The sequence below is a fragment of the Carassius carassius genome, chromosome 43 (genome assembly GCF_963082965.1).
Source record: "Carassius carassius chromosome 43, fCarCar2.1, whole genome shotgun sequence".
Classification (NCBI taxonomy): Eukaryota; Metazoa; Chordata; class Actinopteri; order Cypriniformes; family Cyprinidae; genus Carassius; species Carassius carassius.
In genome coordinates, this window is record NC_081797.1 from 18146419 (window position 1) to 18173192 (window position 26774).

General features: G+C 41.9%; 1 long non-coding RNA gene across 1 annotated transcript; it reads left to right on the forward strand.

Annotated features, from left to right (window-relative positions):
• Positions 1–26106, forward strand: LOC132124595 (uncharacterized). The gene is made up of 4 exons (XR_009426788.1): positions 1–57; positions 14562–14822; positions 25395–25647; positions 25855–26106. It is a non-coding gene; the product is annotated as an uncharacterized LOC132124595 (long non-coding RNA).
• The last annotated feature ends 668 nt before the right edge of the window (positions 26107–26774 follow it).

Sequence of the window (26774 nt, forward strand, 5' to 3'; positions counted from 1 at the left end):
CAGCTCTTGCAACTACAAGCTCTCCTTCAACTGAGTCTCAAACAACAACTCCTTCAAGTGAGTATTTTTATTTATAGACAACTAACTAAGAGTAAATGTGAACCTGGACCACAAAATCAGTCATAAGGGTCATTAATTTTTAAATAAAGGTTTTTACACCATCTGTAAGCCGAATAAATAAGCTTTTTATTGATGTATGGTTTTGTTATTATAACCACTTTTATGAACACTGAAAATGGGTAATATTCAACAATCTAAATGTTGATCCTCATTGAGGTCCTCATATCTCTGGGAATTGATGAAAAATTAATGAAAATGTGAACAATTTAATGATTTATTTCTGGAGCCATATTGAAATTCTAATATCTCTGAAACCGTACCATATAGGGCCTTAAAATGAAGATGCCAAAAGGAAAGTTTGTTAAGACCCAATATCTAAAAGGTGTCACGGCCGGCTCAGAGCCGGAAGGTGCCTATCTTCACCCAGCCTATCTAGTCTTCAGTGGGATGCCAGGACTGCTGCAGAATACTGAAGTGAAACCCCACTCAAATTTACCCCCCCCCCCCCAAACACACACATACACTAACTAAACTGGGATACACACACACTAAAAAAACAGAAAACAAAAATAAAACATACCTATCCACACAAATCTCCACTACATATACTCCGAAATCACAACGATGTCACAGCATCTTCCAGAACTCACTCATCTCCTCCCCCAATAATACTCATCAACCTCTGCACCTAGTTGAAAAGATAGGATGGAGAGAGAAATCTAGAAGAGGAAAAGATCAAACTCAACATCACAGTAACACAAATTATACTTGTGACAGAGAATCCGCAATCACATTGTCGGTATCCTTAATATGTCTTATATCCAGATGATGCCCTTGTAGGAAGATATACCATCTCATGAGTCACTGGTTTGGGTTCTGTAAAGAATGAAAAATTTTTTGGATTATGGACGGTAAACAGGCACCGAAGGAACACCTTCTTAAGATTTTTTTCCTCTTGTGCTAGCCAAAAACACAGGTTTCACTCTGGATCCTTCTGGATTCTTAAAAGTTAAAAAAGAATTAGTGTTTTCAACAATATTACATCCAAAATAGGGTTTTAAAAGATTCATATGGCAAACACGTGTCTTCTTAATAATATCAGGAGTTTCAATCATATAATTCAAATTTGAAAGCTTTCGTAACACTGTATAAGGGCCTACAAATTTTGCCTGAAAAGGTGAACCCATGACAGACACTAAAGCAAGTACCCTATCACCAGGTTGAAAAACTCAAACCTTGCTCTACGGTCAAATAACTGCTTCATTCTATCTTGTGAATGCCCCAACTTCACTTTTGCCTGCTCACAAGATTCATACAATCTCCTGCAAAAGTCACTTAAATAATTCAACAAATTGTTTGGTGGATCAACACCCTTAAAATCCTCAGACAAAAGTGACATTGGACATTTAGAAATTGCACAGAAGGTCAAAACAGAAGCTCATTTGGACTACACCCTGTGCTTTCTTGAGAAGCTTCCCTAGCAGCTATAAGAAGCCAAGGCATACCCTCTTCCCAGTCACCCTTCATATGCTTACAATACCATCTAAACAGAGACTTCAGCATTTCATGGAAGTGTTCTAGGGCCCCCTGACTTTGAGGATGGTAAGCACTGGCTTTCTGATGTTTAACGTGCAACTTCTTTAATATTTGAGCAAATACTTTTGAAGTAAAATTCTTGGTCAGTTTGTATGACTTTAGGAATTCCCAACAGAGCAATGAATTGCTTTTAACGCCATCTTTGTAGTGACTGAACGTAACAGATAGGCAGCTGGAAACCTAGTTGCCTGACACATTATCGTAAGCAAATACTTACTATCTGCTCTAGACATAGGTAATGGGCCCACACAATACACAATCAAATATTCAAATGGTTGGTTTACCACTGGATTTGAAAAAGGTGGTGCTGGTTTCAGGGTATGGTTTGGGCTGTTTGTCATTACATCCAACCGGCCTCGTAACCGCAGACCATGTGTAACCACCAGGGCCGCAGCTAGTGGGGTGAAAGGTGGTGATTATTATAGGGGCCCACGGCTGAGGGGGGGCCCCCAACGATCTCAACCATCTGGCTGAGGCCAGCCTAAAAAGATGCTCACAACAGTTGACAGGCCACTGCGTGTCGTCAAGAGACCTTAACATTTTAACGTTTTTAAGCCTTGCCACTTGTTGATTGTAACATTAAAGCATTTAAACACAAGACGTGGAAAAGCTCAACTGAGTAGCCGGTTACTCGCACGCTATGTTCGGTGCACAAACAGAGAGCCGCGTCTCACTAAACCGAGCTCTCCTTTGCGAAGTTCTCCTCGAAGTTCCTCCTGCACCTGAACGAACAAATACAAATCTAATCAAATCAAATCAAATCTGCAGTTTGAACTAACAGAAAAGGATGTGAAAGAGCCCAATTCAGCACCGCAGTGTTCTGGTTTTCAGGGCTCACACAGAGAGAAGCGTCTCGAAACTATTTAAGACCGAATTTTGCCTCTTTTTGCTCTTGTACCTTGGAAAGTATGCTCGAAAAAACTGTATGTTATGTCTTAAGTGAAAGTTAACCGTTGAGAAAAAAATGTGTATCATTATATTGGATGCTTTTATTGTCTCTTAAAGTGACCGCGCTAAATTTAGCTACTAGCTGCTGTAATTTTAATCCAAGAAAATGAAAGAAAGAAATTCCCTCACTGCTCTTGACTGAATTACTTTGTAGTTTTAACAAGAATTAATGCACAGTCATATATAAAATTATTCAGCACCATTCAAAGCACCATGTTTTGCCTATGTGTTTTTCTTTTCCTGAATTGCTAATGCCACAGTCCTTTTCACACCACAGTCTGAACAAAATTAAGCAAAATTAAGCACTGCTTGGTAATTGGTCAACAAAGTATTGATAGTAGTGTAAATATTGTCATACTAACAGTTGTCTGAAGTTTTGGTTGATTGTAATACACCTTTCTATCAAAGTTATCTGACATTATCAAAATGAATTTGTTCTGACACAGTTGAACTCTAAGTTATTGTCATATGTTATGACGATTTTCCAAACAATAGCAAATCAACTGTGAAAATGTGAGAAATATTGAAGGTGTCTGAATACATTTTGGTTTGAATGTATATTTAATTTTTAAATTGAAGAGTATGCAGTGCTATTTTAAAATTTTTATTTTGTTTCTGTACCTGGACACCCACAAACTTGAAAAAAACTTAAACATCGTGTAATAGCACAAATAAATAAATAGAACGAGCATTTCAAACAGGACCCTTTGGTACAACCTGCACTGGGGCCCCACAAACCCCAGCTATGGCCCTGGTAACCACACCATCCCAGGACTTCCAAATCCAGCATCTTCGCTTCCAAGATCGTCTGAGACCAGCCACCCGTACAGTTGCAGGAACAATCAGTTTTCATAACCAAAGAATTTCTGCACAAACTGTCAGAAACCGTCTCAGGGAAGCTCATCTGCATGCTTGTCATCCTCATCAGGGTCTTGACCTGACTGCAGTTTGTGTCGTAATCGATTGAGTGGGCAAAGGCTCACATTCGATAGCATCTGCCATTTTGGAGAAATGTTCTCTTCACAGATGAATCCAGGTTTTCACTGTACAGGACTGATGGCAGACAGTGTGTATGGTGTCGTGTGGGTGAACGGTTTGCTGATGTCACAACTTTGGATTGAGTGGCCCATGGTGGTGGTGGGGTTATGGTGTGGGCAGGCATATGTTATGGAAAATGAACACAGGTGCATTTAATCGATGGCATTTTGAATGCACAGAGATACCGTGACGAGATCCTGAAGCCCATTGTTATGCCATTCATCCATGACCATCACCAAGTTGCAGCATGATAATGCACGAACCCATGTTGCAAGGATCTTTACACAATTCTTGGAAGCTGATAACATCCCAGTTCTTGCATGGCCAGCAAACTCATTGGACATGTCACCCATTGGGAATATTTGGGATACTCTGGATTGGTGTATACAACAGCGTGTTCCAGTTCCTGCCAATATCCAGCAACTTCGCACAACCATTGAAGAGGAGTGGACCAACATTCCACAGGCCACAGTCAACAAGCTGATCAGCTCTATGCGAAGGAGATTTGTTGCACTGCATGAGGCAAATGGTGGTCACACCAGATACTGACTGGTTTTCGCACCCCCCAATACAGTAATACTCCACATTTTAGAGTGGCCTTTTACTGTGGCCAGCCTGGGGCACACCTGTGCAAAAATCTTGCTAATCTTGTCTAATCAGAATCTTTATATGCCACACCTGTGAGGTGAATGATAATATATCATAAACACAGGACAAGATGGTAACCTGTCCGTTGTGCCGATAGATGGTATGCACATGAGATTGCCTTGATGTTGAGAGTGGGAGCTATACTTCACTATTAGGAAAGATGCAAATTTCGGGACACATCGTCAGTAGTGTACCTTTGAATCAGGGGGTGTTTCGGCCTTTCAACAGTAGACACCCTCATCAAAGGTGGCCAGCTACAGGGTGATCAAACCTGAGCTTGTGTCCCATGCCCAATTATGAAAGTTGCCTAGTTGTTTACATAACCCACGGGACTATGCAAGGCTGGAAACGTCCTCTTCTCTGAGTCAAACTGACTTTTTACCCTGTTTGCACTTCTCATGGATGATTGTGCTCTTGATTCTCAAGTGGGTTATTTGTGATTTATTAGGTCATATAGATACTCTTTGACCCCAACAAGGGTCCTTTCTTTTAATCCATATCCACTGGCTGCTTCTTTCGGTCGCTTCGGAGATCGATCTAATTGTCTGTCGCAGTGCCTGTCCATGGATGCCAAGGTCTTTCAGCAGTTTGATGGAAGATGAAGCCACAAAACCTCTGCATCCAACTTCAACCTGATAGACTTTTGCTTTCTATCCTCGTTGTTGAGCATCTGCTGCCAGTTCTATGTAGCGCAGCTTCTTGCGTTCATATGCCTCACTCGTTGAGCTCTCCCATGGGACTGTAAGTTCAGTGATATAAACAGATTTCAATGAAGGGGACAAAAGAACCATGTCTGGCCTAAGAGTAGTAGCTGCAATCTCAGGTGGACAAATCAATTGCTTGCCTATATCGACCAGCATCTTCCAATCCCGAGCCATAGCAAGCTGTCCAGTTTCTAATTTAATAGGGGAATGATTGGACTTTTTCTCTCCCTCTCAGATGAAGGTTGGGGCCGTTACGCAGTTGGTTGCTCTCAGGGGCAAGGAGTTGATGGTATTCCGCTGGCTCTCAATAGCTTCTGCCAAACTCTTAAGAACCTGGTTATGTATCCAGGTATAACGACCTTGTGTGACGCTGGTTTTACAACCGACCAAGATGTGCTTAAGAGTCGCGTGAGTTGGACAGAGGGCAAAGGTTGGGTCCACACCATACCACTGGGGTATGGTTTGAGGTTTTTTGGAGATGGGAGCACATCATACGTGGCTCTGATGATGAAGCTGATGTTACTTGCCTCCATTTCCCAGAGCTCCCTCCAGCTAAGCTTTCTCCTCTTCAGGCCTTGCCACCTCGTCCATTGTCCCTGCTTGGCACCTCCAGCCCTTCGCCGCGCCTTAAGTATTATTCCTTTCTGCCACACTATTCTCATGAGCCTCCAAAGATAGTGTAGGACATCTGGTGTGTTCTTGTAGAGCTTATATGGTATTCCATTCGGCCCAGGGGCTGACTCTGATCTTGCGCGCAATACCATACTCTCTACTTCCTTCCATTTTTGAGGGCCAGTCTCTAGATCAAATTCAGGAGGTTGAATAGGTGGGATGTCATGTGGGATAGTTATTTGTTCGTGCCTTTTTGGGTCACAAAGAACGGTTTCCAAATGCTCTCATAGTTCCTGTTTTGGAATTTTGAGGATTCCACTTTTTTCCTTAGCGAAGAGATCTTTAACGAACTTGAAGGGGTTTTTATAGAACCTTGTTCTTGTATGTTCCTTATTCTTGCGACGTTTGCTCAGGTTCTCTGCTCTTCGCAAGGTTACCAGCCGACACTTGATATCGCCCTGGAGTAGCATGATACCCTCTCTCCCAACATTAGAGGCCTTCTTCCACTGCTTTCTCAACTGCTTTCTCTCTCTTACCAGCATATTGATCTCTTGCTGCCTTCTAGATTTAGCTGGTGTTGGTTTTGCTTTGTCCATTCTCCTTGCATTTACTCCAAAGCGCTCTTCTCCATATTGGTAGATGATGTCACCCATCTTCTCCAGTTTTTTCTCCAGGATTCTTGTCAAGTCGTTATTGATTATTTCCCACTCTTTCTTTTCAACAGCTTTGGGCCACTTCACTCTTGGTCTGTGCCCTTTGATCTTTCCCTCCTTAGGGGGTCTCTGTGGTTGAGTGGGTTCCTCCACCGACATGTCTGTGCTTGCATTATCCTCCTTAGTAACAATGGTGCTGATGCTCTGCGAACTTTGTTTTTTTTCCTGTCGCTGTGCTTCAATCGACTGATTTGACTGGTTACTTCGTAAGAAGTAATGATCAATGCGAGGTCATTGTTTCTGTTCTCTCAAGCACCCTCTCTTTCCTTGGTGGGTCTTCAACCCCCTGTATGATGTTATTTTCGCCCCGCCACAAGTGCACACTTGAAGAGAGTGTCCAACCTCTGCTGTGGTTATCTCATGTGCCGTGTTCTTACTCGTAGTCATGTCCGTTCCTAAGTCTGTAACCATGCTGTCAGTCATAGAGCCATCTTGCGCCCCCACTCTCGCAGGCTCTGGGGGTATGTTCCTTTGTTCTCATATTTGAGAGAAATAGGCCTTTTGTGTACATAGAAAAAGTCAGCTCAAAAAGTTCAGCTCATGAAAAATGGGGGCAAAAACAGTGTTGCATTTATAATTTTGTTCAGTATTTATTTATTTATTTGCAGGAAGGAACATAATTGAGCAGACACAACATTTTCTAAACTTTTAGACATAAATGGGAGATTTGAAATGGGTCTGTAATTTAGTTCACTAGGATCTAGATGTAGTTTCTTAATAGAGGCTTAATAACCACTAGCTTAAAATATTTTGGGATGAGACCTCAAAATAATGATAAGTTAAAAATATTCCAAAATGATTCTTCTGCTACAGGTAACAACTCTTTCAGTAATTTAGTGGGTACAGCATCTAATAAATGTTGTTTTAGATATAGTGATAAGTTTATTTAGCTCTTCCTGTCCTATAGCTGTGAAGCACTGCAGTTTTTCTTCATTTGCTTGAGAGAATGAATATTACTGTTGTACAATTGCGTAGTAAGTTTTTCTCTAACCTTTTTTAATTTGATCAATTATTTAGTCTAATTCATTTATGGATACACAAAGCAGTTGAGACAAATCAGGCAGGTTATCTGGGAATGTGTCTTTGGTGGTTGGAACATTCGTTCTACCCTGAAAATGACGTGTAGTCATATAGATTATATCAATAATATGCAGCATGCACGATACAAGGTGGTGGTCAGTAATATCATTACTTTGAGGTACAATATCTGTATTAGTAAGATCAATTCCATGCAGTATAAAAAAAATTAGCATATTATTAGGGACCAAGTGTCAAGTTGGTGTAATTCTTATTCTTCTTCCGCCATCGCGTCTATGGCAGCCCCTAGAAACGTTTACAGGAAAGTTGTGAAATTTGTCACACTGATAGAGGACAGTCTAAAAACTAACCATAGGAAATTTGACGTCTCTAACTCAAACTCTCAAGCACCACCACTTGTTCAAAGTTTCAAAAATGTTATGCCAATATGTTATTTTTTCCTCTGAATCCTTGGCTCATGAATAAAAAAAATGTAAGGTTTAGTTTTTTTTTATGTTTGAAAACCAGACTTTTTAGAACTCGTCCCAGACGGTTAGTCCGATTTTCAATTGAAAATTGGCTTAGATCTTGTACAGACCATGCCGGCAAAAAGTTATGGAATTCAGGTTGATTTGTCCAACCATTCTTGAAAACCAAGTGAACAAATTCTACGAAAAGCATGCAAAAATGCATGTGAGGCTTTATCTCCGCAAGAGTGTTATAACTAGCATGACCTGAGACTACCTGCAGTGTTTCGTCACAGTTCAACTTAGTGGTCAGGAGATATGAAAAATGTATATTTTTGCTTATAACTTTTGAATGGTTTGACCAAAAGTCACAAAACTCTCTTTAGATTCGGTGGGTCTTGCCAAGTCGAATCGTATCAAATTTTCTCAGGTCAGCCATTTTGGGGGCATTGGCCATTTTGAATTTTGTCATAAAGTTCTGTAATTTAAGAACAAACTGACGAATGATAATCCAAACGTAGATGTTGATCAACACCCCAAAATCATTACCTCTTCGAGGTTTGGCATTTTATTCCATCATGTTACACAGTTTTGGTGCCGTTTTATGTCTGATGTTTGTGTTAGATTACATGTGGAATCATCTGTTGTTTCGGTTTCTTCTTCGCATGTGTTTCGGAAATTCTGTACAAAAGATGTGTAATTGCGCCCCCTACCATATAACAATGAAAACATGGATTCCAAGAGCACAAGTAGCTATAGCTCAAATATATTTAGACTTTTTTCTAAGTATAAGTCAAGTATACTTAAATGTCATCAAGTCTAAAATCGCTGGGGTATATTTATAGCAATAGCCAAAAATACATTGTATGGCTCAAAATTATATATTTTTCTTATAAGCCAAAAATCATTAGGATATTAAGATCATGTTCCATGAAGATATTTTTTAAATTTCCTACTGTAAATATATCAAAACTTTTTTGATTAGTAATATGCATTGCTAAGGACTTCATTTTTAGATTTCCAGATGTGTGCTAGTCTTAAAGCAGGTAACTACACTGCAACCAAAATGGTCCCATATGCGACCTTTTGAAATGCCATTGCGACCCTAATTTTTATGGGGTCGCAAATGTATCACTGATTAATTTTGTACCTACTTATGTGTTATACTATGATTTAATATGAGCATTTATTAAAACAGAAATGTGTATTTTAAGAATACGTTTTATAACGTGCTCCGAGCATTCAACACATCAAGTTGGCTTGCCAATTTTAACATTCAAAAGAGTTTAAAGCATTCAAACACAAGATGCGGGAAAGCTGAATTGAGTAGCTGGTTTCTCGCGCGCTGTGTTCAGTGTACACGAGACAGAGCCGCGTCTCACGGACAGCAACACTGAACCGAGCTCTCCTTCAGGACGTTAGCGTCCTCCTGCACCTGAATGAACAAATACAAATCACAGTTTAAACAAACAGAAAAAAAGAGCGAAAAGCGAAAGAGCTCAATTCAGAACCGCGGTGTTGTGGTGTTCTGGTGTTCAGGGCGCACACAGAGACGTGTCTCAAAGTCTTCTTGCTTTTGTACCGACAACAGATACATACAAAATATGTCAAAATACCCGTCTTGGAAAGTGTGTTTTCGAAAAAGCAGGACTGCTGCAGGACACTAGTTCATTTATGCAGTAAGTGAGTATAGCAAAATACAGTGATCTGTGAAATATTATACCCAAAAATTATTCATACTGTAGACTATCAGTAAAATTTATTAAAAAAAAAAAATATTAAATTAGGGACCTGACCATGTATTGCTTTCTTTAATTGCTAATGCAACCTTTTCACACCACAGACTGAACAAAATTAAGCATTCCCTGCTTGGTAACTGTTCAACAAAGTATTGATAGTTGTGTAAATATTGTTATACTGACAGTTGTCTGAAGTTTTGGTTGATTCCATTACATATCTTTCTGTCAAAGTTATCTCACATTATCAAGAGGAATTTGTTCTGACACAGTTTAACCGTGAGTTCTTGTCATTCTAAATTCTAAACTATAGCAAATAAACTGTGATAATGTGAGCGTTGTTGAAGGTGTCTGAATACATTTTGGTTTGACTGTGTATTTTATTTTACAGTGAAGACTATGCAGTGCTATTTTAAATTAACGAAAACAAACTTAAAAAAAATGTAACCATTGTGTAAATAGCACAAATAAATAAATACAGTACAAATTAAACCATTTCAGACAGGGCCCAATGTAAAACCTGCACCAGGGCCCCTCTAACCCCAGCTGCGGCCCTGGGTTAAGGTACCAATGCACTGTGTGTACTGTAAGAAATACAACAAGAAGTAATGTGGTTTAAAAGATGGCAAGTAAAATAAAAAGCACATCTGTATGCAATACAGTTTCATTATTTTTCATTATTATCCAGAGCGGCTTACTATAAATAATTTGTGCGACCAAATCATGTTTTGCGCCAGTAACTGAAAAAGTTAGTAGCTCAAGTGCCACCAGTAGAAAAGTTTAGAGTATGTAGTTCCCTGTCTTAAAGGGACAGCAGGCTTCATGCTGCCGACTTTAATAAAAGGGATAGTTCACCCTAAAATTTTATTTCTGTCATTGTTTATTCATTCACATGTTGTCCCAAACCTATATTAATTTCTTTCTTGTGCTGAACACAAAAGAAGATATTTTGAAGAATCTGTGTAACCAAACAGTTGCTGGTCCACATTGACTTTGACCAAGTCCAAAAAATACTATGGATGTCACTGTGGACAAGCAACTGTTTGGTTTCCTACCTTCTTTAAAATAGCGTTTATGTTAAGCAAAAGAAGGAAACTCATTCAGGTTTAAAACAACTTTTGAGTAAGTACATAAAGGTATAAAAAACTAAAACACTATTTTAATTTTGGGTGAATTATTCCTTTAATGTTAATAAAACACCAAACACACAGAAAAGAAATCACTCAATACGCTTCACTGAAAAACTTTTTTTTTATCTTTACCCATTCACTTAAATATCCGCCATACGTTTTATATATTTTGTTACCTTAAAAGGCTTTTATCTTTATAATAGGGAAATATGTTTGGCTGTGATGCTCAAACTGCTTGCAAAATAGAAAAACCACCATGACAAAGAATTGTACTAAAATCATGATATTTAAATTATATTTGATATGATATTTAAAAATATTTAAATATATATATATATATATCTTTTTTATATATTTGTATCATATCACCCACCCCTAGCTAATGGGGAATGTTACGACCGCAGCCATAGCACAGGAGAGGACATAGACAACACAGCTCGTACAATAGGGAATTTATTATCAAAATGATACACACAACGATAGGAAAATTATGGGGGTAAGACACAACAATAAGGCACACAGAGTCGCTGCCAAACACCCCGCCCGCCACACAGATTTGGCCGCTTGGACTTCTTATGTCAAACATACAGGATCCACAGGTGCCAGCAATCAGTCCCTAATAAAACAGACACAACATACTCTTCCCCTAGAGGACAAACAGATCATAACTTAGAACAAACGAATCACAAATACATAAATATGTAACACCTTCAACCCCCCCAAATGTGACCCCCCCTTTATATTACCTTTCTAGTTTACGCCCCTAACCCACCCGGGACAGGGCATCAGCCACCACATTATCCTTACCTCGAACGTGTTTGATATCGGGGTCATATGGTTGTAACGTCAAACTCCAATTCATAAGACGCTGATTAGTGTTGCGCATTGAATTTAAAAAAAAAGAAGCGGATTGTGACCACAATACACAACAATAGAATGAGAGCAAGTCAAATAGACTTCAAAATGACAGATTGCGAGGACTAAAGCCAAAGCCTCCTTCTCAATAGTTGAGTAATTCCTTTGGGCAGCAACAAACTTCTTTGACACGTAACAGACAGGGTGTTCTACCTCATCAGAACCCCTCTGCTGAAGAATAGCTCCCGCGCCCACGTCACTCGCATCCACTGCAAGACTAAAAGGTCTTAAGTGATCCAGTGCCACCAAAACAGGCGCTGAAATCAACAAGAACTTAACATTCTCAAAAGCACTCTGACATGAGTCTGACCAGTGAAACAATGGCTTAGGACTTAGCAAATCGGTAAGGGAAGAAATCACAGTTGCAAATTTTTACAGAACCTTTCACAGGTTTTACAGAACCTTTCACAGGTTGCACATTTGAATAACTCATGTGGACTGCCTCCAGCTAAATCGTTTTCCAGGATGAAAGTTACGTCAGGAATGGGCAAATGAATGAACACCTATACCATCACGTTCCCCGACACCAATTCAGAGTTCAAGTGAATACGGTGTAATGGAACTTCTAGAACTCCCATTTCAAAACCTCGAACTAGAGCAAAAGTAACAGTAGCAGTCTTCTCAGACAATGGTAATACTCCCTCCAAAATGAATGACAAAGTAGCCCCAGTATCTCGGAGGATGCTAACTGGCACACACTCACTAGAACTAGACACGGACACAGTTCCACTATTCAGGAATGGCCCATATCCAGCCTTCTCGGGCTGAATCATGGAGTCAGACTAAAGAACAGATTTCAAAGGAAAATCACCTGAAATCAAACCAACAGACTTTGGGATAGACTTCTTTTTAACAACGGGACAGTTTGCAATCAAATGTCCAAAAGCTTTACAATAAAAGCAAGCCCTGTCATCAGAAGGAACGCATGTTTTATTGCCAAATGATTTTTTTGAACTAAAGACTGATGAAGAAACAGGAGATCGGCCCCATGACTTCTCCTTAAATGCTACCTTATGCTTCAGCACAAAGTCATCAGCTAACATAGCAGCGTTGTGAAGTGTCTCAGCTTTCTGTTCATTTAATATAAATACGAAGATAGAACAGCAGGCAAGACATTTTTTAAGTCTTCCACCAACATCAGTTGTCGCAACTGTTCTCTGCTTTCAGCTTTTTTAGACGCGCACCATCGATCAATCAAAATCTCTTTCTCATGCGCAAACTCCACATAAGTCTGACCAGAAAGTTTTACATAATGTCTGAATCGCTATTTATATGCCTCCGGAACTAATTCATAGGCTTTTAAAATTGTGGATTTCGCGGTTTCATAATCTGTTGTTTCGTCAATAGTCAAGGTGGAGTAAGCTTCTTGCGCCTTACCAGTGATCACACATGGCAGTAATAAACACCAAAAATCTGCAGGCCACTTTAAAGTAAAAGCAACTCTCTTAAAATGACTAAAGTATTTCTCAACATACCTTTCGCAAAAAGGAGGAACCATCCTCCGATTTCGTCCCACATCAAATTCAGAGACAGCCGCAGCCTTCTTATTAGCCATTTCTAATACCATTCGTTTTAATGCAAACTCATGATCCAATTCACGATTTCTTAACTCTAATTATGCATTTTCGAACTCCAACTCTTTTTCTTTATTACTTTTCAGTATGCTCCGCAAAGTTTCCTTTAAATTCCTGTCCTTAGAAGTTATTTCTATTTTATAAAACTCTGCTATCTGCAACAACTGCTCCTATGTATACAATGAAAGCAGTTCTTCAGAAGGAGATTCCTGAAAAAAACCACCACCGAAGCCATTTCAACTAACTTTTATCCACACTCGAATAACGAACGAATGTAAAACGTACACACTTCATATCATATCACATAACTGGTCTGACTGCTGGAGTCAGCGACACTTTCTTCATCTCAAACTATACCAGTATGTTATATTATGAATTATCTGCCATCTTCATTTTTAAATATATAGTTCTAAGGATGCAAAAGTACTTCATCTCAGACAGTACAGTATGCTGAGTTTAAGATAATGTGTGAATTTGAACTATCATAGATAGAAAATTAATATTAGTGGAATTTTGTCATGATTATTGAAGAAGGTGAACTCATCTGAGATGGCAATTTGCAATACCACACATTTAAAAAAGCCAAAGAAATGAAGAATGTACCCAGATTATGAATTAGGTGGCTGAGAGCCAACAAATAACCTCAACTGGAACAATATGTGTCATTATGTAAAGTAATACACACATAAAGAAAAAATTAATATGCAGCATCCCCAGCATAATCAACAATTTAAGGGTAATGTTAAATAGCAATTATGATATTAAATATAATAAAAGAAGTTTGCTCTTAATAACATGAAGATATCACAACTATAAATAACACTTTAAACAATATAGCCAGAGATGAAGATTATTTTCATATTAATTGCCATCAGTGTTAGAATTGAACTTTCTCATAGGAAATGGCTTCCCCTCAAACTGATTTCCAGGGGCACTTTATATTTATTCATATATTTATTCATTTTAGCTGAGCTTTTATCCAAAGCGATTTACAATTGCTATATATCGTACATCTCTGGAGCAACTAGGGGTTAAGTGTCTTGCTCAGGGACACATTGGTGTCTCACAGTGGATTCGAACACGGGTCTCTCACACCAAAGGTATGTGTCTTAATCACTGCGCCAACACCACCCCATATAGGTGGTGGACCCTATTATATAGGGTCTTTATATTCAACATCTTTAATGTTAAATTCTTACATTTATTTTGAATTGATTTATTTCGTTAATTAAATTAGAATAATAAGACAGTAGGCTTTTAAATCTATTCAACCATCATTGCAATCAAGAGCAGGCACATAATCTCAATCTGAAGTTACTGTAATCATAATTGTATAATTCATACATCTGTTGTAATTTATTTTACCACCCCTACATATCATTTACTTTTCTCTCCCCACACAGAGCCAGGTGTGATCAAGAATCTCACTGTGAACATCATCACAACATCATCTGTGTTTCTGACATGGAATGAACCAGTTGGAAATAGAGCTTTCTTTAAAATTCAGTGGATGGGTGATAAAACAAATGGAAATTCAACAACTACAAACATTACCTATAACATCACTGGTCTGACTGCTGGAGTCAATTACACATTCTGCATCACTGCTGTGGCAGCAGATCAAGTAACAGAAGGAGAAACTGTCTGCATCTCACAATATACCAGTACGTAAAATTATAAAATATCTGTTTCTTGCTAAAAAAGTATGTTAACAATACTAATTGACTTTTGACTAGAGGTGGGTAATAACATCCCAGGTTACGTATGTAACCATGTGTTGTGTATGCTGGCAGATGAATGATACACAGCAGACAAATGTTTTTACCCTGAACTATTAACTTCAATACATCACTATATGAGTCACCACTAGAGGGCAGGCTTATCACAGAATTATGACAGGCTGATACACAATAGTACATACATTACACATACATTACACAATGGTTCCCCGAGGGAACGAGACGCTGCATCGGAAAACACTTTGTGAATGCCCCTGTGTGTCCTCGCTCTGAATCACATGTAAAATCAGTCCAACTGAATGGAGAAACGTGACAGATGAGGTGACATAGAGACCAGAGAGCTTAAAAGCACATTTGAAACGAGCAATGTTAGGTACTGATAAATTGAAGCAAGTTGCTCACAGGGATGCAGGAAATATGGCAACGAAACGCAACGTTACATACATAACCTGGGACGTTCCACTTGGGGGACTCAGGCTGCAGTGGAAAACGCTTTGGAAATGAGAATGAGAATGTCCCCATACTGACAAATGCCTGTCTTATGTAAAGTCATGCGAGCACAGCTAAGATAGATGCACCTGAGAGTCTGGAGCAGTACTTCTCCTGGCCTCGCAGAATAAAAGAAGCCTATACCAACACCTTTCACCCCCAATGACTGACCACGAAGAGGGTCATAGTAAGCAGGTATCAGTGGTGTATAAAGTACCTGAAAGTCATACTCAAGTAAAAGTACAGTTATCTTACCAGAAAATGACTTTGGTAGAAGTTGAATCACCGTTTAGAATATTACTTGAGTAAAAGTCTTAAAATGTGTGATATTTATTGTACTTCAGTACAAAAAATATTTTTTAAATCTAAAATGTACTTAATTATTGAAAGTAAAAGTACAAGTAAATGCAAAATGGAAAAGAAGCAAATAAATAAATAATAATAATAATAATAATACATTTTTATGGACAGAATTTCTAGGCGCAGCCAGGGGCCGGAGGGGGTCAGGTTTGGTGACAACACGATTTCGTCTCTGCTCTTTGCGGATGATGTTGTCGTGTTGGCCTCATCAGGCCAGGACCTTCAGCATGCACTGGGACGGTTTGCAGCCGAGTGTGAAGCGGCTGGGATGAGAATCAGCACCTCCAAATCCGAGGCCATGGTCCTCAGTCGGAAAAGGGTGGCTTGCCCACTTCAGGTTGGTGGAGAGTTCCTGCCTCAAGTGGAGGAGTTTAAGTATCTTGGGGTCTTGTTCACGAGTGAGGGAAGGATGGAACGGGAGATTGACAGACGGATCGGTGCAGCTTCTGCAGTAATGCGGTCGATGTACCGGTCTGTCGTGGTGAAGAAAGAGCTGAGCCGCAAGGCGAAGCTCTCGATTTACCGGTCAATCTACGTTCCTACTCTCACCTATGGTCATGAGCTTTGGGTCATGACCGAAAGGACAAGATCCCGGATACAGGCGGCCGAAATGTGCTTTCTCCGCAGGGTGGCTGGGCGATCCCTTAGAGATAGGGTGAGAAGCTCAGTCACCCGGGAGGAGCTCAGAGTAGAGCCGCTGCTCCTCCACATCGAGAGGGGTCAGCTGAGGTGGCTCGGGCATCTGTTCCGGATGCCTCCTGGACGCCTTCCCGGGAAGGTGTTCCGGGCACATCCCACTGGGAGGAGACCCCGGGGGAGACCTAGGACACGCTGGAGAGACTATGTCTCCCGGCTGGCCTGGGAACGCCTCGGTGTCCCCCCAGAAGAGCTGGAGGAAGTGTCTAGGGAGAGGGAAGTCTGGGGTTCTCTGCTTAGACTGCTGCCCCCGCGACCCGGCCCCGGATAAGCGGTAGAAGATGGATGGATGGATGGAATAATACATTTTATTTATAGGCGCCTTTCTCAACACTCAAGGTCACCTTACAAAAGCAACAATAAAACACTCAATCCATTAAACATTGAATCAGCAACAATCAATATAATAACATAATAAAACTATTTAAAAACAATAGGAGAAAGGGTGGTGTCCTTACAGTCAAAACAAATAAAAAATTAAAGAGAGTATGCTTGTCTGAAAAGATGAGTTTTTAAATGAGTTTTTAAATCTCAGAGGAACCAGAGCATCCACACAATTGGTGAAAGTGCGTGGTGAGAGACCACACTTCTTAAGTCTAGGTAAAATTGTTTCAGAGCCTGAAACACGGCCAGCATCTCCAGGCAAATTATGTGCCATATGAGATGGTGGCATTCCCTACAGACCTTGGGCGGCTATGACCGCTCCCCAGCCCATGAGGGAGAAATCTGTTGTTAGCGTTACAAGACAACAAGGAGCCCACAACACAGGGCCCTGTGACAGGAACCCTGTGATAGTTTCTTCCACAAGTCTAAGTATTGGGTTGTCCCTCGTGGAAAGCCCTTTGGTCCCAAGCCACCACTGCAAAGGTCTCATGTACAGCAGGCCAAAAGGTATCACACTGGACACTGCTGCCATGTGATCGAGAATCTCAGAGTGACCAATATCACAACATCATCTGGGTTTCTGACATGGGATGAACCAGTTGGAAATAGATCATTTTTTTAAACTTCAGTGGACTGATGATAAAACAAACAGAAATTCAACAACTACTAACACTTCTTATAACATCACTGATCTGACTGCTGGAGTCAGTAACACCTTCTGCATCACTGCTGTGGCAGCAGATCAATAAACAGAAGGAGAAACTATCTGCATTTCACAATTTCCCAGTATGCAAACTTATAAAGTACATGTTTTGCACTACACTGTGATGAGTTGGGCGGGGCCAAGAGCCAGGGGAAGGCAATTTGATCGAGGCCAGTGGAGTAATTGAAAAAGAGCAATACCTGCACTAATGCAACACCATTCGTAGTCATGTGTAGAAGAGGTGGGAACTAATGAACATTCAAATAAAACTTTATTAACAAAATAAACACAAAAGAGCATGACAGCCCCTCCCGGATGACTTCTGCACACAAACAAAACCAAAACACAAAATAATACCCAGGCCAGGGGCCCATTTCAATAAGGAGGTTCAACCAACTCTTAGTTTAAACATGAATTCTGAATTGACTTACCCTGAGATGGGAAACTCTTGAGTTTTCGGTTACAGAACAGCTGAAATGAGTTGGTTTAATCAACTCTAAATTGACTGACTCTGAGCTAAGCATGTGCACCATAACTATAAAAAGCTATTAAAAATGGAGCGCCGATATTACGATTCACCATGGCAACAGCTCCCGCCAAAAAGCCATCAGCATACTTCAGACTCAAAACAAATGTATTTCTTATCAATGTTATAATATCACAGGTGAAAATTGGCAGAACGATAGATTAATGAACTAATAGCTAATCATTTTATGATATCTTATGGGCAATATATATATATATATATATATATATATATATATATATATATATATATATATATATATAAATACTAATAATAATATTAGTAATTATAATATATAATATAATTTTAAGTGCATTTTTCTTATTTTTTGTAAATGATCTGCCAATAGAGTAAGAATAATACGGCAGTTGCTATTTACACTAAGTGGAATTAACATACTTTCTTAGCAATATAACCTATTTACAGTAGGCTAAGTGCAAGTAACTCTAGATGCTATTTACAGAAAAAATGTACAGTGAAATTCAGGATATATTCTATTTACCATGTAAAAGTAGCAGTTCTTTGCAACAGGTTAAGTGTAAATAAAAATGAGATGCTAGTTCTCTTACGAGAGTTCTCTCGTACTGCGTCTTAGCTAAGACGCTACGGGAAAAGTCTCTTTTCACGATACACTGAAGCAAAAATGATCCTTAATTTTGAATTATTGTAAAGCGCATTTGCAGCAGCACACAGCCATAGGTGAGACGGCTCGCTCGCTCATTGGCTGCTCTGCGGCAACTGCACAAGCCTATCGAGCGCAGGCTGATGCAACATCAGACCAATGATGTTGCATCAGCTTCGCGCCCTCCATGCCACTTCCCTCCGAAACGGGTGTGGCCCAGCCCTATAAAGGGAACTCGAAAAGGCTGACTCACCTGATTTTTCATCTCTTCAGCGAAGCTCACGCATCGTTGATCACGAGAAGAAGCAACGCGTCGTCTGATAAGCATCTCAGCGGGACGAGCCATTCCTGAAGCTGCTGGCCAACGCCGCCTTCCACTGCCGTTCCTGCTGCGCTCTCCGGCGCCCATATCCTTTTCAATTCCTTTTATCCTGTGTGTGTTCGCCCTGCGACACACACTTGTAAAAGAGCTGCGTCTTTTTAAAGATGCCTTCTTGCGGCTCGTGCAGAGCCCCACTCAGCAAGGGAGACCATCACGTCATCTGTTTCTCCTGCCTGGGTGAAGATCATGCAGCGCTCGCGCTCGCTGACGGCAGATGCCCTCACTGCGAGCTGTTGCCAATAGTGACTCTGAGGACTCGCTTGGCTTTTTCTCTGAGCCTGCATTCTCCGCTGTGCTGCGGCGCCGTAAAAAGCGCCACTTCCAGCGGATTCCGGAACCGTCTCCAGCTCAACCGAGCTCGCCGGTTCGCCCTGCTTCACCGGCCTCCCCTGCATCGCTTCCCGATGGTCAGCTGTCTGCCGCCGCATCTTCCGAGGAAGTCAATCTCAGGGCCGCGTCGAGGGAAGAGGACACGTGCTCTCTGCTAGCTTCGGGCAGTGAGGGCTGGGTGAGCTTCGGAGATCTCGCGCCTTCTGCTCAGAAGCCCAGCAGATGAGCTGACATCGAGAAGGAGCTGATGCGAGTGCTCACGCTGGCCGCAACGAGCCTCGGCCTCGAGTGGTCTGCACCAGCGGCCCCCTCTCGTTCTCGGCTGGATGGTAGTTTCCTTTCGAATGAGCGTACTTCTCTGAACTCAAAGCCCGCCCCATTTCTTCCTGAGCTTCACGAAGAGGTGGCAAAGGCTTGGAACGCTCCATATTCAGCGCGAACTCGTTCGTCTGTCTCACTAGCATTCTCCACACTGGATGATGCTAAAAACAGGAACTACCAGTCACTTCCGCCGGTTGAACAGGCGATAGCGACGCACCTTTGCCCGCCCTCTGCTGGACGGCGGACGAAAGCGATGTTGCCATCTAAAGCCTGCCGCATGACGTCATCTCTGCTCGCGCGGATCTTTTCTGCTGCTGGGCAGGCTGCGTCTGCACTACACACCATGGCCACGCTGCAGATATTCCAGGGTGATCTCCTCCGTAAGCTGGACGAGATGGGACCTGAGGCTATCTGTCTCGCGGATTTGAGGAGTGCTTCGGATCTCTCTCTTCGTGCTACTAAATCCGCTGCACAGGCCATGGGACGAGTTATGGCTTCCGCTACGGTGGCTGAGAGGCATCTGTGGCTGACGCTCTCAGACATGGCAGAGTCTGAACGCACTGCGTTCCTCGACGCCCCGCTGACTCCCGCTGGCCTCTTCGGATCTTCTGTCAACGAGTTTGTTGGACCAGAAAGCGTCGCAAGCATTCAAGCACTTCCTCCAAGCATCCAGCCCACAATTACTCACAGACAGCACGAGTCCCACGGGACCTGCTCAGCCCTCCCTCACTCGGTTAAGCACCGTGGAGGGGTCGAGGACGAGCGATCTGCCCGCTGTGATCAGCGCGCTCCCCACCTCAAATGTCACAGGCATAACGCCCATGTTACAGCACATCGAAGCGCTGCCGTTGCCCAGCCAACAAAGCGCGCTTCGCATCCAACCCTTCATTCATGCAAAGGCATGGTCAGCGCTTCCAGGGGTTTCGGATTGGGTGCTAGACATTATAAAGAGAGGCTACTCGCTACAGTTTTTTCGACGCCCTCCGCGCTTTTTAGCGCGCGTCAAAACTACGGTCAAAACAGAAGTAGCACACCTACTTCGAGCCGAAATATCAAAACTGTTGAGCAAAGGGGCTGTGGAGCCTGTATCTCAAGCTCAAAGCGAAGGGGGGCTGTACAGCAGATACTTTCTAGTGCCCAAGAAAGACGGGGGTTTCAGACCCATACTGGATCTAAGACAGCTGAACAAAGCATTGGCGAAACGCAGTTTCAAAATGCTTACAACCAGGAGACTCCTCGCGCATATTCGCAGAGGAGACTGGTTCATGTCGATAGATCTGAAGGATGCGTATTTTCAAATACAGATAGCGTCACGTCACAGGCGATACTTGAGATTCGCCTTCGAGGGCCAGACATACCAGTATACAGTCCTGCCGTTCGGCTTGTCCATGGCTACTCGTACGTTTACGAAGTGCTTGGACGCAGCGCTCGCTCCTCTCAGACTCAGAGGCATGCGAGTGCTGAACTATTTGGACGACTGGCTGATTCTGGCTCAATCACGATCAGAGCTCATGGAACACAGGGCCATTTTACTCCATCACCTCGAGAAACTTGGTCTCAGTGTCAACTGGACGAAGAGTTCGCTGAACCCCAGTCAGACGATACTGTTTTTGGGTATAGCTCTGGACTCACGCTCCATGACGGCGCGGCTGTCGCCACAGCGCGCATTGGGCATTCAGCGCGCAGCGAGCTCTCCCCGCTGCGGCGCGACCTTCTCGCTCAGAGAATTTCAGAAGATGCTAGGTCTCATGGCCTCAGCATCACCAGTTCTTCAGTTGGGCCTGCTCCGCATGCGCCCCTTGCAGTTCTGGCTGAAAGCACGAGTACCCCGAGAGCGTGGATATCCGGTCAGTTGCATCTCAAGGTCAATCAGAGCTGTGTTACAGCATTGAAACCCTGGACAGCGAACGACTGGTACCAATCAGGTGTAAGCCTGGGGACTTCCTCGAAAGTGAAAATGGTGTCGACGGACGCCTCCACTTCGGGATGGGGAGCGCTGCTCGAGGGCAGACCGTTCTTTGGCCTGTGGTCAGAACGGGAAAAGCTCCAACATATCAACTGTCTGGAAATGCTGGCAGTAGAGAACGCGCTGACGCGCTTTTGTCCCCGAATCAAGGGCCACCACGTCTTAGTCCGTTAGGACAACATGTCTGTGGTGTCCTACATAAATCGCCAGGGCGGTCTCAGGTCCCGAAACCTGTACAGGTTGGCGGAACGCCTCCTGGTTTGGGCTCAGCGCAACTTGCGCTCGCTGAGAGCAGTTCATGTGCCTGGGCTACAGAATCTGGGTCCAGACAGACTGTCCAGAAACAACATTCCCACGGGCGAATGGTCTCTACACCCACAGACAATCCAGCTGCTGTGGGAGAGATTTGGCAGGGCGAAAGTGGACCTCTTCGCATCCCACGAAAACGCTCACTGCCCCGCGTTCTTTTCCAAGAACGAAAGCGCGCTGTCACAAAGGTGGCCGCGCTGCCCACTCTATGCTTTTCCCCCCGTCTCCCTCCTTCCACAGGTGATAGAACGGGTGAGGGAAACAAGATGCTCAGTAAAGCTTGTAGCACCACTTTGGAAGAACCAACCATGGTTTCCAGATTTGATGCAGTTAGCAGACACTGCCCCGTGGCCAGTGCCGTTGAGGAGGGACCTCCTCTCGCAGGCCAGGGGCTCGATTTGGCACCCTCAACCGGAGTTGTGGTCCCTCCATGTGTGGGCGCTCAACGGTTACCCGCTGATCTCTCAGTGGGAGTGCTAAATACTATCACTCAGGCTAGAGCTCCGTCGACTCGACGGCTATATGCCTCGAAGTGGTTAGTATTTTCTGAGACAACGCTCGGTCAGTCAATAGGAAGGAACGATTTGGTAATCCGCTTCCTTAGAGGAGCTAGGAGGTTGAATCCTCCCAGACCTCCGTCAGTCCCTGTATGGGACCTCTCAACGGTTTTGGAGGCCATGAAAGGTTCCCCTTTCGAGCCTATCTAAACGATTAGCCTCAAATATCTGTCATTCAAGACAGTGTTCTTGTTGGCTCTCGCTTCAGTGAAGCGTGTGGGTGACCTGCACGCGCTCTCGGTGAGCCCGACGTGCTTGGAGTTTGGGCCTAATGACTCAAGGGTCATGCTCAAACCTAGGCACGGTTATGTGCCGAAATCCCTCAACACACAGTTTCGGGCTCAGGTTATTCCCCTGTCTGCCCTGTCGATGTCAGAAGAGGATGGAGACTCGAGTCTTCTTTGCCCCGTTAGGGTTTTAAGAACTTATGTGTCTCGCTCTGCTGTCTTTAGACAGACTGAGCAGCTGTTTGTCTCGTTCAGTGGACGTTCCAAGGGAATGGCTGTTTCGAGACAGAGCCTATCCAGATGGATTGTTGACGCTATAGCGTTAGCTTACGCTTCCAGGGGCCTTCAGTGCCCTCTGGGCGTCAGAGCACACTCCACAAGAGGCGTTGCCTCGTCATGGGCGTGGTCTAGTGGGATCTCCTTACAGGATATATGTATGGCAGCAGGATGGGCCTCGCCGTCTACATTTATCAGGTTCTATAACCTAGAGGTTCCCGCCCTGCAAGCAAAGCTGTTGTCGGTATAGTTGAATCAGGGTCCTGATTGGAACTCTGAGATCGCAAGCGCTATGCGCTGCCGACTGTTATATGGGCAGTATTGCGTAAGATCCACATTACCACATTGGTCAGGCCTTGCCTTGATTATGTGATGTCATATTGCCGCGTCTACGGACGCTGCTAGATATGGGACGGAGGGTCTCCCGCCTCCTGTTCTAGGACTCTCTGTGAGTCCCTCGGGTGATTGTGCACTGTAAATCCTGGGCGTCGTTTCCAGGTTTATTGGGGTGTGATCTCTGCACGCACGGCGCTTTACATTGGGTTCCCGTTGCGTCTTAGCTAAGACGTAGTACGAGAGAACTCTCGTAAGAGAACGTACTCGGTTACTAACGTAACCTCGGTTCTCTCTAGAAGAGGGAACAAGTACTGCGTTCTCTGCCGTGCATACGATTCACTCTGGTTCGTTTCGGCGATGAAATAAATCAGGTGAGTCAGCCTTTTCGAGCTCCCTTTATAGGGCTGGGCCACACCCATTTCGGCGGGAAGTGGCATGGAGGGCGCGAAGCATCATCATTGGTCTGATGTTGCATCAGCCTGCGCTCGATAGGCTTTGTACAGATTGTAAATGATTATATTTATTACAACTATAAATCATTGTATCATTATTAAACACTCGTTAGGCACTTTACTTCAACTTTTAGAACATTTTGTTCATTTTTATTGAAAATAAATTCTAATGTGACATGTGATGGGAAAAGTAAGAAGAACGAGCTCGGCAAAAGCCGGACTCTAACCCAATCAATCGCGTTAAAAGCTTGTTTTCCATGCCCAAAACATTACTGCCTACACCACTGAAGCCGTTATTCACATGTGTCGTATTTAACCTTATGTGTCGATGGAGGGCGGAGCTACAGTAGATTTGCACTTAGTAATAGACAATCAGAATAATCTTGTTTTCCATTTGCATTAAGATTATTATTATTACCACACTGGCATATAATTTTACTTAAGTAAAATGCACTTAATTTAGATACCCCTAGGAAACAAGACTAAGTATCTAATATAATTTTCTTATATTGAAAATCAATCTTTGGGATGGTGGGGGGGGCACTTGGTAAGAAGAGCATTTTTCCAGCGTGCCTCAATGAAGTGTTTGAAAAGGGGGAGGAGAGCGAAACAAACTGTGTTTACAGAAGAAAACCTGCTCCTGACCAGGTTAGGTTCATAGAGAAAGTTACTATGGTAACGGACTCTGAGTTAAAGTTACCTCTCTTTCAGAAACGGCTTGACCCTGCTTTCTCGGGTTTGACAAACCTCCGATTCTGAAACAGAAAACCTAGAGTTTCCCTCATTTCAGGGTTAACATATTCAGAGTTTTCACTTAACATCCTTTCTGAAACAGGCCCCTGGTCCTCTCTCATTCTTCCCTGTTGTTACTCCTCCTTTTATCCTTCCGGAGCTCCTCCATGGTACTCTAGACCGGTGAGTGGTGCAGGTGTTGCTCATTTTCAATTACTCCACCAGCCTCGCTCTGTTTTCATGGCTCTCAGTCCCACCCAACTCATCACATACACATCTTATAATCCAAAGATGAGAAAAGACAAAGAAAAGAACAGAACTGGTGGTATAAATACAAAGGGCAAATGAGGGCGGGAAACAAAGAACAAGCAGGGCTAATCAATTAAGAAATTAAAAAAAAAAAAATTGAGAACAATTTTAGAAACCTTGAAACGAACAAAGCAGGTACCAAAATACATGAAGGTGGAAACTGGGATTAACGGAATGAGAAAACCTAAAAATTAAGAGTCTCTGAACTCAAAATAGGATTAAACATGATATTGATTTCTGATCCACCAATATGTTTTTCAAGTAATTTGTAAAAGCACTAGACTTATTCTCACTTCAAGTTCGCTTTTATGCTGCTTTTTCTTTTTTAGTAGAAATATCATACAAAGCTCATGTTAAACAATAAATATCAAAATTATGCCTTAGCCCTGCAAGTCTATTGTTAGTTAATTTGGCCCACTAGTTCACATTCCATCCTTTATGTATTTCTACTTTGCTCGTGTCTTGTGTGAAGGTTTTTTCAAATCATCAATTATGACATGCTTCTTCCTTGTAAACACAGAGCCAGATGTGGTCAGGAATCTCAGAGTGAAAAATATCACAACATCATCTGTGTTTCTGACATGGGATGAACCAGTTGAAAATAGATCTTTTTTAAGTTCGCTGGACTGATGATGAAACAAATAAAAATAGTACTTATACTTCCTATAACATCACTTGTCTGACTGCTGGAGTCAATTACACATTCTGCATCACTGCTGTGGCAGCAGATCAACAAACAGAAGGAGAAACTGTCTGAATCTCACAATTCACATGTAGAGTTATAAAATCTAATTTTCTTGATATATAGTAGTGACTAAATGCAAAGCTATAAAATATCTGTTTTGTGCTCCAAAGTATATTATAAAAATAATGCGTTCCCCCATTTTAATCAATTGCAAGTTAATTTCCCTTGTATGTATTGTATGTATTTCACTTTTGTCCCGATTGAACATAAAAAAAGCTTTTCTCTCCCCAAACAGAGCCAAACATGATCATAAATCTAACAGTGTCTGAAATCACAACATCATCTGTGTTTCTGACATGGGATGAACCATTTGGAAATAGATCTTTCTTTAAAATTCAGTGGATGGGTGATAAAACAAATGGAAATTCAACTACTGACACTTCCTATAACATCCCTGGTCTGACTGCTGGAGTCAATTACACATTAAACATCACAGCTGTTGCAGCAGATCAATCAACAGAAGGAGAATCAGTGGTTACCTCAAAATATACTAGTATGTTTTCCAATTAAATGTTTCCTGATTTTTCTGGCCAGAAACTTATATTATTGACTGATTACTTTCAAATATATATAAATCTTCACTACATAAGGTTTTCTGCAGTCATATCTTCCCCTTTGGAATTATAATGTTCTATCTGCATTCCGAGTAGTTTTGAGATATTGAGCTTCAAAGTTTTTGTGTTCCATTCCACTATGTAGATAGAACCTTATTGTTTTTTAAATAAAAAGTCCCATAATGTACACAACATTAAAAAATCTTTCACATAATGTAAATACCTTGACACATATGGAAGCATATGGGTAGCATTATTCAATTTGGAATGTAATATGCAAAATGGCAATGCAATATGTAAAATGACAATGCATTTCTGTATTTACATTTACATTTTCCAATACATTTGTGCAACGTTTGGTGCAAAATGAAAATTAAATAACACAATTTTCATTTACCATTTCATACACCAGTTTTAATATGTAAAAATGAATACTAATTGTAACGCTTTATAAGTTGCAAAATTAAAATGAAAATGTATTACAGAAATGATTAGATATGTATAACATGTTCGAGCAAAAACTGTGGCAAAATGATAATTTAAATGCTATTTTTCTTAAATGCATTAACACTCACAGTCAAGACACTTACGATTGCATTTT